The sequence below is a fragment of the Ictidomys tridecemlineatus genome, chromosome 2 (genome assembly GCF_052094955.1).
Source record: "Ictidomys tridecemlineatus isolate mIctTri1 chromosome 2, mIctTri1.hap1, whole genome shotgun sequence".
NCBI classification, from domain to species: Eukaryota; Metazoa; Chordata; class Mammalia; order Rodentia; family Sciuridae; genus Ictidomys; species Ictidomys tridecemlineatus.
Window position 1 is genome coordinate 118,101,201 of NC_135478.1, and position 12,188 is coordinate 118,113,388.

Below are 12,188 nucleotides of genomic sequence, written 5' to 3' on the forward strand. Positions count from 1 at the left end.
TCATGAAGTGTATGATGAGCCCAAGTGTTAAGTAATGACATCTAACTGATAATTTTTTCTTTTATGGTTATTGTTTCCTATAACCTCTCTACCCCTAAGTCAGAAGCCACTCTCCTATCTTTTCTTCTGAAAGTTTTATCAGCTTAGCAGTTGCTTTTTAGTCTATGATCCCTCTTGAATTAACTTTTGTCTTTTTTTTGTGTGTGTGTGTGTAAAGATAAAAAAAATGATTATTTTCACACCTTTCTCCATTGTACTGTTTGTGTGTCTTTGTCAAAAATCAAATGACCAGACAGGCATGATAGCGTATGCCTGTAATCCCAGCAGCTGGGGAGGCTGAGGCAGGAAGATCGCAAGTTCAAAGTCAGCCTCAGCAATTTAGCAAGGCTCTAAGTAACTTAGTGAGAACCTGTCTCAAAATAAAATATGAAGAGGCCCAGCTTGCCCGGCTTCGCCCGCGCGGCTGGAGTCAAGATGGAGGAGTATACGAGAGAGCCTTGCCCCTGGCGAATTGTGGATGACTGTGGTGGGGCCTTTACGATGGGTACCATAGGTGGTGGTATCTTTCAAGCAATCAAAGGTTTTCGAAATTCTCCAGTGGGAGTAAACCACAGACTACGAGGGAGTTTGACAGCTATTAGAACCAGGGCTCCACAATTGGGAGGTAGTTTTGCAGTTTGGGGAGGCCCGTTCTTTATGATTGATTGTAGTATGGTTCAAGTCAGAGGAAAAGAAGATCCCTGGAACTCCATCACTAGTGGTGCCTTAACAGGAGCTATACTGGCAGCAAGAAATGGTCCAGTGGCCATGGTTGGGTCAGCTGCAATGGGTGGCATTCTCCTAGCTTTAATTGAAGGAGCTGGTATCTTGTTGACAAGATTTGCCTCTACACAGTTTCCCAATGGTCCTCAATTTGCTGAAGACCCCTCCCAGTTGCCTTCCACCCAGTTACCATCCTCACCTTTTGGAGACTATCGACAATATCAGTAGAACTTTTTTCCCAGGATTTCTTTAACAGAATGAGCTGTAGTTCAAGAAAGATTTCAGAAGATCAAGTTGCAGTCTGTTTTTAAAACCATAGGTGGAACAACTGTGGCCAAATAGGCTATGAAGAGACATTTAGCACTTTTTTCTATTTAAAGGAACGTGGAGGGGGGGAATAAAAGATGCCACATTTATGTATTCACACTCGGATTGCATTTGTGATCAAAATAAATATCTAATGTCCTTAAAAGAAAATATAATAAGTGCTTAGAAGATGAAGGACCAAAGGGCAAATAACAGTGGAACATGACCATCATTTCCTTAGGGACTTCTCTGCCTGGTTTTATGTGTTCTATTATTCAAACAATAAAAAGCTCCTGGAACTTAAAAAAAAAAAAAAATGAAAAAGGGCTGGGAATGTGGCTCAGTGGTAAGGAACACACATATACACACACACCCTCTTTCTCTCCTCCCACCCCCAGGCCTTGAGTCTACTGCTACCATTAAAAGACTTTTGATAATGAATTTAATATCCTCAATAAACAAAGGGCTATTTATATTTTGTTTAATCTAGCATTAGTTTTCAGTACAATAAAATTTTCAAGGGGTGTTTGTAGAATTCACTGGTGTAAGGCTGTTGTCAGGCTCTCCCTCCTGCCACTGCCACCATAGGAGAGTCTGATTTCTTATGTCATCGTGCATACTTCCAGAAACAAGGGGAAGCTCAACTGGGGTTTTGCCCTTTGTTTCCCATCCCTGCGGCTCCCCATCCCTGCTGGACACCGGTTAGCACTCTCCTCCCGCCCACATTACCGCCAGCGCGCCCCTGACACGGGTCTTCTGGCATCTGCGCCCTCTGCTCTGCCATCTAAAGACATCTTAGTTTTTCTTTCCGTCACCTTTGGCCATTTATAGAATTCCGACTGAAGACGTCACCCACTGTCTTTGCCCTGTGTCCTTCTGAAGGGACATCCCCAGTCCCTTCTATGTCATGTGCTGATTTTCTCTTGTTGCTTTCTAGATTTTTTCCTTTATCTTGTTTATAAAAGGCAGGCAGTGACATGCCTAGGCGTGGCTCTTCTCCTTGTTTATTCTTCTTAGGCTTCTCTGAGCCTTATAAATTTTTAAATGACTTATGTCTTTCACCAAATTTGGGAATATTTCAGCCATTATTTCTTCAAGTGTTTTTCTGCCTTGAAATCTTTTTTTTTTCCTTTGACTCAAATGACATACACGTTAGATCTTCCGATATTGTCCCACAGATCTGAGACTCTAGTTTTTATTTTTTCAATCTCTTTTCTCTGTGTTTTTAATATTTGATAACTTCTCACTGATCTGTCCTCAAGCCTACCCATTCATTTGTTATTTACATTATGTTGCTAAGTCCATCCAGTGGATTTTTAATTTCAGACATTGTATTCTTCAGCTCTAGAATTTCCATTGCATCATATTAAATTCTTAGTTCTCTGGTGAAATGTCTTATATTTTTAGCCACTGTGGATATAGTTCATGAGCAAATTCATAATTGGTTTGAATTTCTTTCTGCTATTTCAACATCTGAGTCTTTTTTATTTATTTTTTTGATACTAGGTATTGGACCCAGGAGCTGTTTACCACTGAGCTACATCCCCAGTTCCTTTTTTTAAATTTTGAGATAGAGTGAGTCATCTTATAGATGGTATCAACTTACCTTCTTTTCCATGACATATGAGTCACATTTTCCTGTTTCTCTGGTGATTTTGCAACCTGTCAAGGACACGGTTTTGATGTGGATTCTGTTATATTTCAATAAAAAGTAATTATTTTTTGGTTTCAAAGCAGGGAGCTAACTTCATTGAACTTGATCAAATGGGAAATTTGGGATGAGTGGCAACTCAAATCTTGATTTAGTTCTTATATCTTAAAAATCTGTCCCCTGAATTTGTGATTCAGGGATCAGCCAGAGACTTGGACTGAGTCCACATTTAAAATTTGGTTTAAAATTTGGTTTTCCACTCTCTGGGTCCTTCCATCCCAGGACAGAGGCCCCTCATTTTCCAGAAGCTGTGGTTTCCTAGAATACTGTCATCTGGTTCTTCAGATCAGAAAGGCTGTCGTTTACTACTGGAGTTTTAAATGACAAATGTGGCTACTGACCATGCTCTGACCTCAGGCTAAATGCCATAAAGTGGCAAGCACGCAGCCATGCCCTTCTGTGCTTTGGCACCCTCTAGAATCTGTCGACTTTTGTTCCCTTTCAAGCACCTCTGGGTAATAGTGTTTTGAGTTACTTGTGGGAGGACTGTTCTAGAAGGAGCTTGAGCGTGACCACTGCAATGTCCACTGCTACATAGCACCCCAGGGTGTATTCCTGCCACACTATACCTGCCCACCATACCTGTGGCAGGTATGCAACTGGGGATGGCGCCAACTCCCAGGTTTTGATGCTCATTTGTGTTACTTCTGTGCCTTCATCTTGACAGCAGCATGCTGAAAGCAGGAACTCAATTTTTAAATATTATTTGTAAATATTATTTCAAACAACCCAGGCTGGTGCTCAAATAACCCAGGCTGGGAGGCATCTGGATGAAGATTCTATACCAAGCAAAAGTCAGAGTGAGACCAGAACCTGGCCTGGGAGCGGCTGGGGAAGACAGCAGCATGGCTGTTGCCAGGCAGAGTTGAGTGCTGAAGTGGGGACCGGGCAGATGCAAGTCCACACAGCCTTCACAAAGCAGTCCACCATATTGACCGTCACCCTCCAGAAGCAAGGGGACAGAGAGTGGTGTTCTAGAAGGTTCTATGCCTGCAGAGTGTTGACTGAACCATAAAGAGACTGGGGTCCAGGGATCTGGGTTAGTGCCCTCTCTTTTGGTCCAGATTGAGGGGACAGGAACCAGGATAAGCAGGTTGGTGGGGTGGGGATGGGTGGAAGCAGGCGTGTGCTTATTGGTTTTCCTGGAGAGGAGGGAGAAGCACAATATTTTTCTTAGTTGTAGATGGACACATGCCTTTATTTTTATGTGGTGACGAGGATCCAACCGAGTGCCTTACATGTGAGAGGCAAGTGCTCTGACACTGAGCCACAACCCCCCCGGCCCGGGAAGCATAATATTGATGATCACTTTAAGTGTAGTTTGTGAGTCTGCTCCTCAGGAGACGAGATGAAGGAGCAATGGGAGGAATGTCCTAGAAAGCCCTGTCTGTGGGTTTGGAGTCTGGGGAGGTGGTGATATCACTGACACACAAATCCGAGGGAAAAGGATGACTTCAGGCTTGGATGAGGTCTTTGAATTACCTCGGGGGCCCCTCTGACTTCCAAACTCTCTGATTCTGTTTCCAAGTGTGGTTTTTATGATCACGTTATTTATGTTCCAATGCGCATTTGTGTTACTTCTGTGCCTTCAACTTGACAGCAGCATGCTGAAAGCAGGGACTCAATTTTTACTTTTCAAAGTAACATTCTGTGGTATTTTTTAAAAGAGTCTAACACTTGGATTTTTATAATCTTTTATTAACTGCTGGTAACTACTACTAATGATGTGTACTTGTTAGATCTTTAAATAAATAAAACATCTATGCTGGAGATCACAACCCTATCTGCAGCTCCAATCAGTACCGCTTGGCAGAGGCAAGTGCAGATCTGGAGGCGAATTCCGGCTGCTCCATTTTCAAGTGGTATGTGAGGTACCCTCCCTCATCTCTCTGGGCCTCTGTTCTCTCACCTGTGAGGTGGTTAATGCCGTCCACCTTACAGGGTGATTGTGACATCACACAGTCAACAGAGAGCACCTGGCTCAGCGCTGGGCACACAGAGTGCGCAGGGATAGATTTTTGGGGTGCGTTGGCTTTAATACATCTTCACAGTGTTGCTCCCTCTGATCTCTACAATTTTTCCCCCTGATATTTTTGAAGATGGGAGGCAAAGTATTTCTGAGCTCAGAACATTCCATTTACCATTTAAAACTTACCACGTGGCGACTCCCTCTGCAACCAGGCCTGGCCAGCTGACCCAAGCTGGACGCAAAGGAACCAGTAGCTGCCATGAGCCAAACCCTGCCTCCCTTTCTCTTTTACCCACTTCTTCTGGGTTTTCTAGAGTGTAACAGGGCAGAACAAACACAGACTCAAACATTGTGCTATTATAAATATCACATATTACAAAATATCACGTGCAGTGTTCAATAGGCCGAATTACACCCCTGCCCCACAGAGTGCCACGCCTTCGAGTCAGCTCTAGGTTCAGAACTAAGGTCACGAAGCAGTCTACCATATTGACTGTCACCCTCCAGAAGCAAGGGGACAGGCGCATGACGCGCTGATGAGTGATGCCACGTCTGGAAAGGCAGCCAGGAGCCGGGGACATCTTACAGGGCAACTAGAGAGGGAAGCGGGTGGTGAGCAAGAGCGCTGGAGGTGCCGGGAGCGAGCGCCACGGACTCAACACCCCAATAAAAATGTAGACAGCAAATGAGGAGGTGCACAGGGGAAAGCCCCGCTTCACCCGTGCGCTGTTCAGGTGCCTTGTAGACAGGGGCGCGCGGCTTCCCCTTGGCACCCTGAAGCCAGGAGATCTCTGGAATCCAGCCCCGCCACGCCCTGCGCCCACGGCTTGGTGGCACCTGGAAAGCCCCTGAGGTCAGCCGGGACAGAGCGACCACGCGGAGTTTTTCCTTTCAGCGATTATGGACACACGTTCTCTCCCCAACATGGTATACGCAAGGATAATTACACTTCCCACCAAGAAGAGATTCTTCCAAAGAAGGAAATGAAAGCCCAGGAACGCAGGAGCAAGCTCTGGAGCCGGCGCCACGGTTCACAGTCTGCGCACTTGGCCTTCGGCTCGTCCTTCTGCGGGAGTGCGGGCTCCGAGGTCACTGAGCATCTTTAACCTGAGCGAGCTGACATTCTCTCCAGACCGCTCTGCATAACAACATTACTATTTTTCATAAAATGGTCAGGCCAACAAGGGTCAGGCATGCTAACTGCGATCGTTTTTCTTTTAAGAAAACACCCTATAAGGCCAAGATAATTGAGGCAAACCTGTTTTCTGTGGCTAAGCTGAGGGCCAACGAGCTGCTCTGACAGCTCCGCCACTGCAGCCCCCAGACGGTACCACGGCACAGCCCTGTCTGCCCTTCAGAAAGGGGGTATTTCTTTGTTTTCTTTCTATTTATTTTGAGTGACATCAGGACAAAAGTATTCAACTTTAATTCTAAAAGGAAACTGGGTGAAGAGACTTTGATTCTACCCCGGGTTGTAGGCCCAGCCAGGCCAGGTAGGTGCAGAGGGCAGGGGTTAGGTTTTGGACTGTGGTCAGCTGTCTCTCCAAACACTTATCCCAGGAAGGTGGTTTTCTGCCAACAAAACCAAAGACATTACTAAGAGATATGTATTTTGTACTTGATTTATTCTTGAAACATTTTGCTGGATCAAGTCAGAATGTTAATTTCTGGTTTTCTCTAGAACTAGAAATTGAACCTCCCCCTGGTATGCATAATATTTCTTCTTAAAGGCAGAGACTCAATATGACTTTTAACTGTCCACCAGGATTTTTTAATAGATATTTGGGGGGGGGTTTCCCAGCTTTATTTAGGTAGAAATGATAAGTTAAAATTGTATATATTCAAGGTACATGGGATAATTTGATATAGGTATTGTGCAATGATTACCACAATCATTTAGGTTTGTTGGTTTGTTTGCAGTACTGGGGACTGAAGCACCAGGAAGCGCTACCACTGAGCTACATCCCCTGAACCTTTTATTTTTATTTGGAACCAGATTCTAGCTAAGTTGCTGAGGCTGGCCTTGAACTTGGGATCCTCTGGCTTCAGCCTCCCAAGCTGCTGGGATTACAGATGTGCACCACCATGCCATGCTCTTAATCAAATTACCCAACACATCCACTGACTCAACTACTTATGGTCAGTGTGTATGTGTGGGGGTGGGGACACTTAAGATCTACTGTTTGCAAATATCAAGTATAAAACATAGTTTTGTTAACTGTAGTCACCACTCGGTACCTTACTTAGATCTCTGGACTTACTTATCATCCTGTAGGACCGGATATGTGTACCCTTTGACCCAAATCTTCCACTTCCCTACCCCCCACCATTCATTATTCTCTGCTTCCATGAGTTCAACGCTTTTAGCTCCCACATATAAGTGAACACTCATATAGAAGATTTTTTAAAAATTCTTTTCTTTTAAAATCACAGACCACTGGAACAGAGAACAGAGAACAGAGCAAAGTGGTCCTGGGTTCTCATTGGATCTCTGGGACCACGTGATCTCTCTCCCCTGCAAGCCTGCCTTTATGTACTCCTGCCCGGCTCCTTCGTGGCTGCCCAGCACCAGTCCTGCGCACCAGCCTAGCCTCTTTCCCGTGGTGCTCTGGTTTACGTTATTCCTGTACTTTACATTCTGACCACACTGCCCCCTGCATCTCCCTTGTGTGGCTGTTGTCAGCCCCTGCCGCAGCTCAGGCTGCCCCTCTACCTGGGCTCAACATGGCAAAACCCACAGTCTCCGGGGCAGATCAAGGAGCATGTCCTGCAGGAAGCCTCTCCCAAGCCTGCCCGGTAGTGCTGGTGCCCCCGATCTGTGCGCCTCTGGGCACCTGACCCTGTCCTCCTCTCCTAACTGGGTGAGGGCGCCTATGTACTGGGTTCTGCTCTCCTGATTTCTAGGATGTCTGCATCCACATTCATCTCCTCTGTATACATTGTGATTACAAAAACTCCATGAGATTGAATTGCTTGCTAAGGACTACACATTAGTAAGTAACAGAGTCAGGATTGGTGTATTTGATTGTTTTTCTCTCCTCTTAAACTGAGGGTCCTTACAGCAGGGAATATACTGACTTCATCTCTGTAACCTGGATCCTCAGAAGAGGAACCTGCACATGGCATGCATTTGGCAAATGTCTGCTCAATGAATGGGCGTCTCAGTATTCAGGTTTCTCACAAGTTTGACTGACTGCAATATCTCGTTATATGAAATAGTAAAAATAAAAGATTTAGAAAATGTGGGGGCAGGTAAACTTGGTGCCTGCCATATGATGAATTCTAGATTGCCATGAAGCTCCCACTTGTGTTTCCAGGGCTTCTACCTGTGATGCCTGCAAAGTTACCATTTACCAGTACCTCGAGGACAGGAACTGTAATTTTTTCCCTCTCTAAATTTTTGAGGCCCAGAACAGCACCTGGCCCAAGGTGGGTCCTCAATACATACTTTCTGAATGAACAGATGGATAAAAGGACAAATGGATACTCTATTTCAAACTCTATGTGCATATAAGATTGACTCACTTGAAAAAATGCAATCAACTGGGCGCAGCAGTGCATGTATATAACCCCAGCAGCTGGAGGCTGAGGCAGGAGGATCGCAGCTTCAGTTACCTAAAGAGGCTCAAAGCAACTTAGCAAGACCTTTTCTCAAAATAAAAATTAAAAAAGGCCAAGGATGTAGTTCAGTGGTAAAGAGCCCCTGGTTCAATCCCTAGTACCAGAAAAGAAAAAGAATGCATTTAAAATTATCCGCACTATTTTGATTCCAAACATCTCCTGGCTGTTCTTTGAAGCAGAATTGTGTCACACTGACATCTTATTTATCTCCTCTTGCTACCTGCCTCTTACCCCACTTTGATTTAAGCAGCTTCAGATGTCTCCTGGAAGCTGCATGCTCACACGGCAGAGGCTAAGTAGACCAGTTCTGATACACTACTGACTTACACTTAGCTCATCTGTAAACCTTAGTTACAGCAGCGAATAACTCAGAATGTCATTATCACAGCTCAGATTCCATTTCTATAAATAATGTTATAAGACCGAGGAAACAGCCAGCCATCTCAAACACAGGAAAAACTCCATCACAATCCAAGGGTTCTCGTGGGCAGATCTTTCTAACAAGAATGTATCCACGTCAGTGCCATCTGTGAGAGAGACAAGTGGCCCTGTGGAGACTGGAGTCTGGAGACCTAGAGACTGAGTTCAAGTGCTGGGCCTGACCGTGAGCTGTGTCACTCTGGCTACCTCAGTTAGTCTTCCAGGCTCAATTTCCCCATCACAAGGAAGAGGGATCTTAGTGATTGCTGCTCCACTGTCGCCATAAGGGAAATGCTCTCTCTGAAGCTGCCCGGCAGATGCTGTTCAAGTGCCTGTGTGACAGGTGGCACTGTTGCTGTTGGAGCGGGGACCTCATTCCATTTTGGACTCCCGAAGCCTCCCTGTCTTCTAATCCCCGTGGGCAAAGGGTCTAAACCTCGGAGGTCTCTACTGCTTTAAAACTGCTTCTCTCTTTCAAATGAAATCAAATACACTACAGATCCAAGTTTGTTTCAAGGTTGAGCTATAATCACCAAGGTAATTATTTAGGAGGAGTTCAGGGAATTGTGTGTAAGATTAAACGATCACTTTAATGTTTGAATGGAAAATAGGTAAATTCTCAAGGACTGCTGAATTATTTCTTTCATGATGTGCCTTGATATGAACCATTGTTATTTCAAGAAATATCTAGGGTAATGGATTTATTTTTTTGAAAAAATTCTTCAAACTACAGGACTTTTATTTCTCAATGAGAAGCCATGCTATTTGCTCTCATGTTTACTATAGGAAGACTGTTTAATTGATATGTCAGACTGCTGGTATCAGAATATCTTCACTTTGCATGTTTTTCTACGTTTTTCTTCCCCCCACCTTACCTTTGAGGTCAGTGAGACTAGAAAATACCCAGATTTGGAGACCATGAGGAAGTTTCTAGAAAAGAAGTCTACCAACATTTCCCAAAGTCTAGAAAGGCATCTTTTTCATTCTCAAACAAAATCATCTGAAAATGTAATTCCAGAGTCCTAGGAGGCTAGCATGCCGACTTTGAGAGCCCTTCTAAAACCCATATCTGAGGGCTGGGATGTGGCTCAAGTGGTAGCGTGCTTGCCTGGCATGCGCGCAGAGCTGGGTTCGATCCTCAGCACCATATACAAATACAAGATGCTGTGTTTGCTGAAAACTAAAAAATAAATATTAAAAAATTCTCTCTCTCTCTCTTAAAAAAATAAAATAAAACCCACATTTGAATTCCAGTACCATCATTTAGTTGTTTATTGTACCAGGGATTGAACCCAGGGGCGCTTAACCACTGAGCCACATCCCTAGCCCTTTTTATTTTTTATGTAGAGACAGGGTCTCACTGAGTTGCTTAGGGCCTCGCTAAGTTGCTGAGGCTGGCTTTGAGTTTGTGGTCCTCCTGCCTCAGCCTCCCAAGCTGCTGGGGTGACAGGCCTGTGTCACTGCTCCCATCAAGCATGTAGCTTTGAGTGAGCCCCTAGACAACTCACTGAATCACTGCAAGCCTCAGGTCGGTCCTCTGTAAAAGAGAGACCAAGATCACCACACCACCTCAGGAGACACACCTAGTGAGTTCAGACACTAGTGCCTAGCACGTAGAAAAGGCCTCAAAGACGCCATTTCTCTTGTCTTAGTTCATAAAAAAGCAAGAGCTCATACACCAACATCAGCTGGGCCTGATGGGACCCCCAGCCAGGCATCTGCACGCCTTGGCTTATTAACATTACTCATTAGTGGAAGATGAAATCAGAATTTTGTCTTATCTACTGGGAAATCCTACTGCGTGGGAAACTGAACTGACCAGGATAATACAGAAGCTGGAGTCTCTTGCCTCTTGACGCACTTCCAAAGATGAGTTAGACAAATAGATTTTTTCCTCTTTACAACTTTCTTCTAACTACAATTCTCCATGTCTTTTAAACACTGTCACTTCTAACATTCACAACACTGTATTCCAAGGTCCTTCCTCTCTATAAACTCTACTGAGTTCATCTGTAGGGTCTGAAACTCAATATAGAACCAAAGCCGGAGGAAGCGGACAAGAAGAAAAATACAGTAAAGTGTTAGTCTACGCTAGACTGAAAGGAAGCCCCTCAGCGCGCGCGCGCACACACACACACACACACACACACACACACACACACACGTGCGCGCACACACAACCACACGCACACGCGCTCATGCGTGCACACACTCACGCTCCCCGTCCTCTTTTCCATTTCACTCTGGTGGCCCCTCACTTCCCTCTGCCGGTCTCCTCCTGTGGAGATCATGGGTTTTCGAGCACAGCCAGACCCATTCTAACACTAGCCAGAGCTGGCCGAGCTACAGCTCTAACAGAATTATGAATAGTGCATTTACCTGGGGAAACGGGCGGCTCGGTAGTCATCAATGACTGTTCCCTTAGAGCCAACTCTGTGCCAGGGCCTGCACCATCCATGGGGAACCGGACAGGCTCCATCCCGTCCTCAGAGGTTGGCAGCCGATGGGAGAGACAGACATCCCACAGTGACCCCACAAATACTGATACAGCTCTGCGATTAGGGCTGTCGAAGGGGAACCCAGGGTGCTCAGAGGGAAGGGGACGGGAGAACCCACAGCAGCAAGCTGCCCACGCCTACCAGAGCTTTGTTTGAAACAACCCCAGAGATTTCTTAAGCCCCCAACAGGGATGCAGCATCTAAAATATCCTTAAGAAGCAAGTCTAGAAGACAGAGGGATGGTTTGAAGGGAGAGCTAAAGACGGAAATCGATGTCGTGTGTCACTCTTCCCATTTAATCTTCATCAAGGAAAGGCTGTCTCTAGCCTTGAGGTGATGATCAATACGTGACCCTCATCAGTCTAAATTAATAAATAAGTAAATAAATATATATAAATAAATGCCTGCAGTGCGACTTGCACGTTATCTCCCAGCTAGGTTCTTCACCCTAACGCTTGGTTTTCTGTGGAAGCATCACTGCTGCTTGGTGCACCTGTGAGATAGGAGGTGAGGACCAGAAATCCAGCCGAAGTCCCCAGCGGGTGGTGGCTTGAGGTGGCCCAGTGCTGGGACCTGGGAATTCGAAGGAGTTCGTGCTGCAGCCCAGTGAGAGCTGGAAGGGTGCTCAGTCCCTTTCTAAACCCAGGAGCCTCTGATTAGGACCAGAAAATGAAGTGTCATCTCACGATGTCTCTTAATTAGCGGGGAGTGCACACAGAAATAAGAAAAAGATGAGCTTATGACGGTGACTCGGTCTCCATCAGCAGGCGTGTTTTTCAAAGTGACAGATCTTACGTCAATTCTGTCTCTCCCTGCTTGTTAGCAGCGACTCCTGGCTGCATTAACATAAGTCTTCTGAAAGCCAGGGAAGGACATCTCGCCCCTCGTGACACCTCAACAA

General features: G+C 45.3%; 1 protein-coding gene and 1 pseudogene across 4 annotated transcripts in view; one reads left to right on the forward strand and one right to left on the reverse strand.

Annotated features, from left to right (window-relative positions):
* Positions 1-12,188, reverse strand: part of Ttc28 (tetratricopeptide repeat domain 28) — a 593,457-nt gene that overhangs the window by 56,597 nt on the left and 524,672 nt on the right. The window lies entirely within an intron of this gene.
* On the forward strand, positions 426-1,188 carry LOC144375314 (mitochondrial import inner membrane translocase subunit Tim17-A pseudogene; annotated as a pseudogene).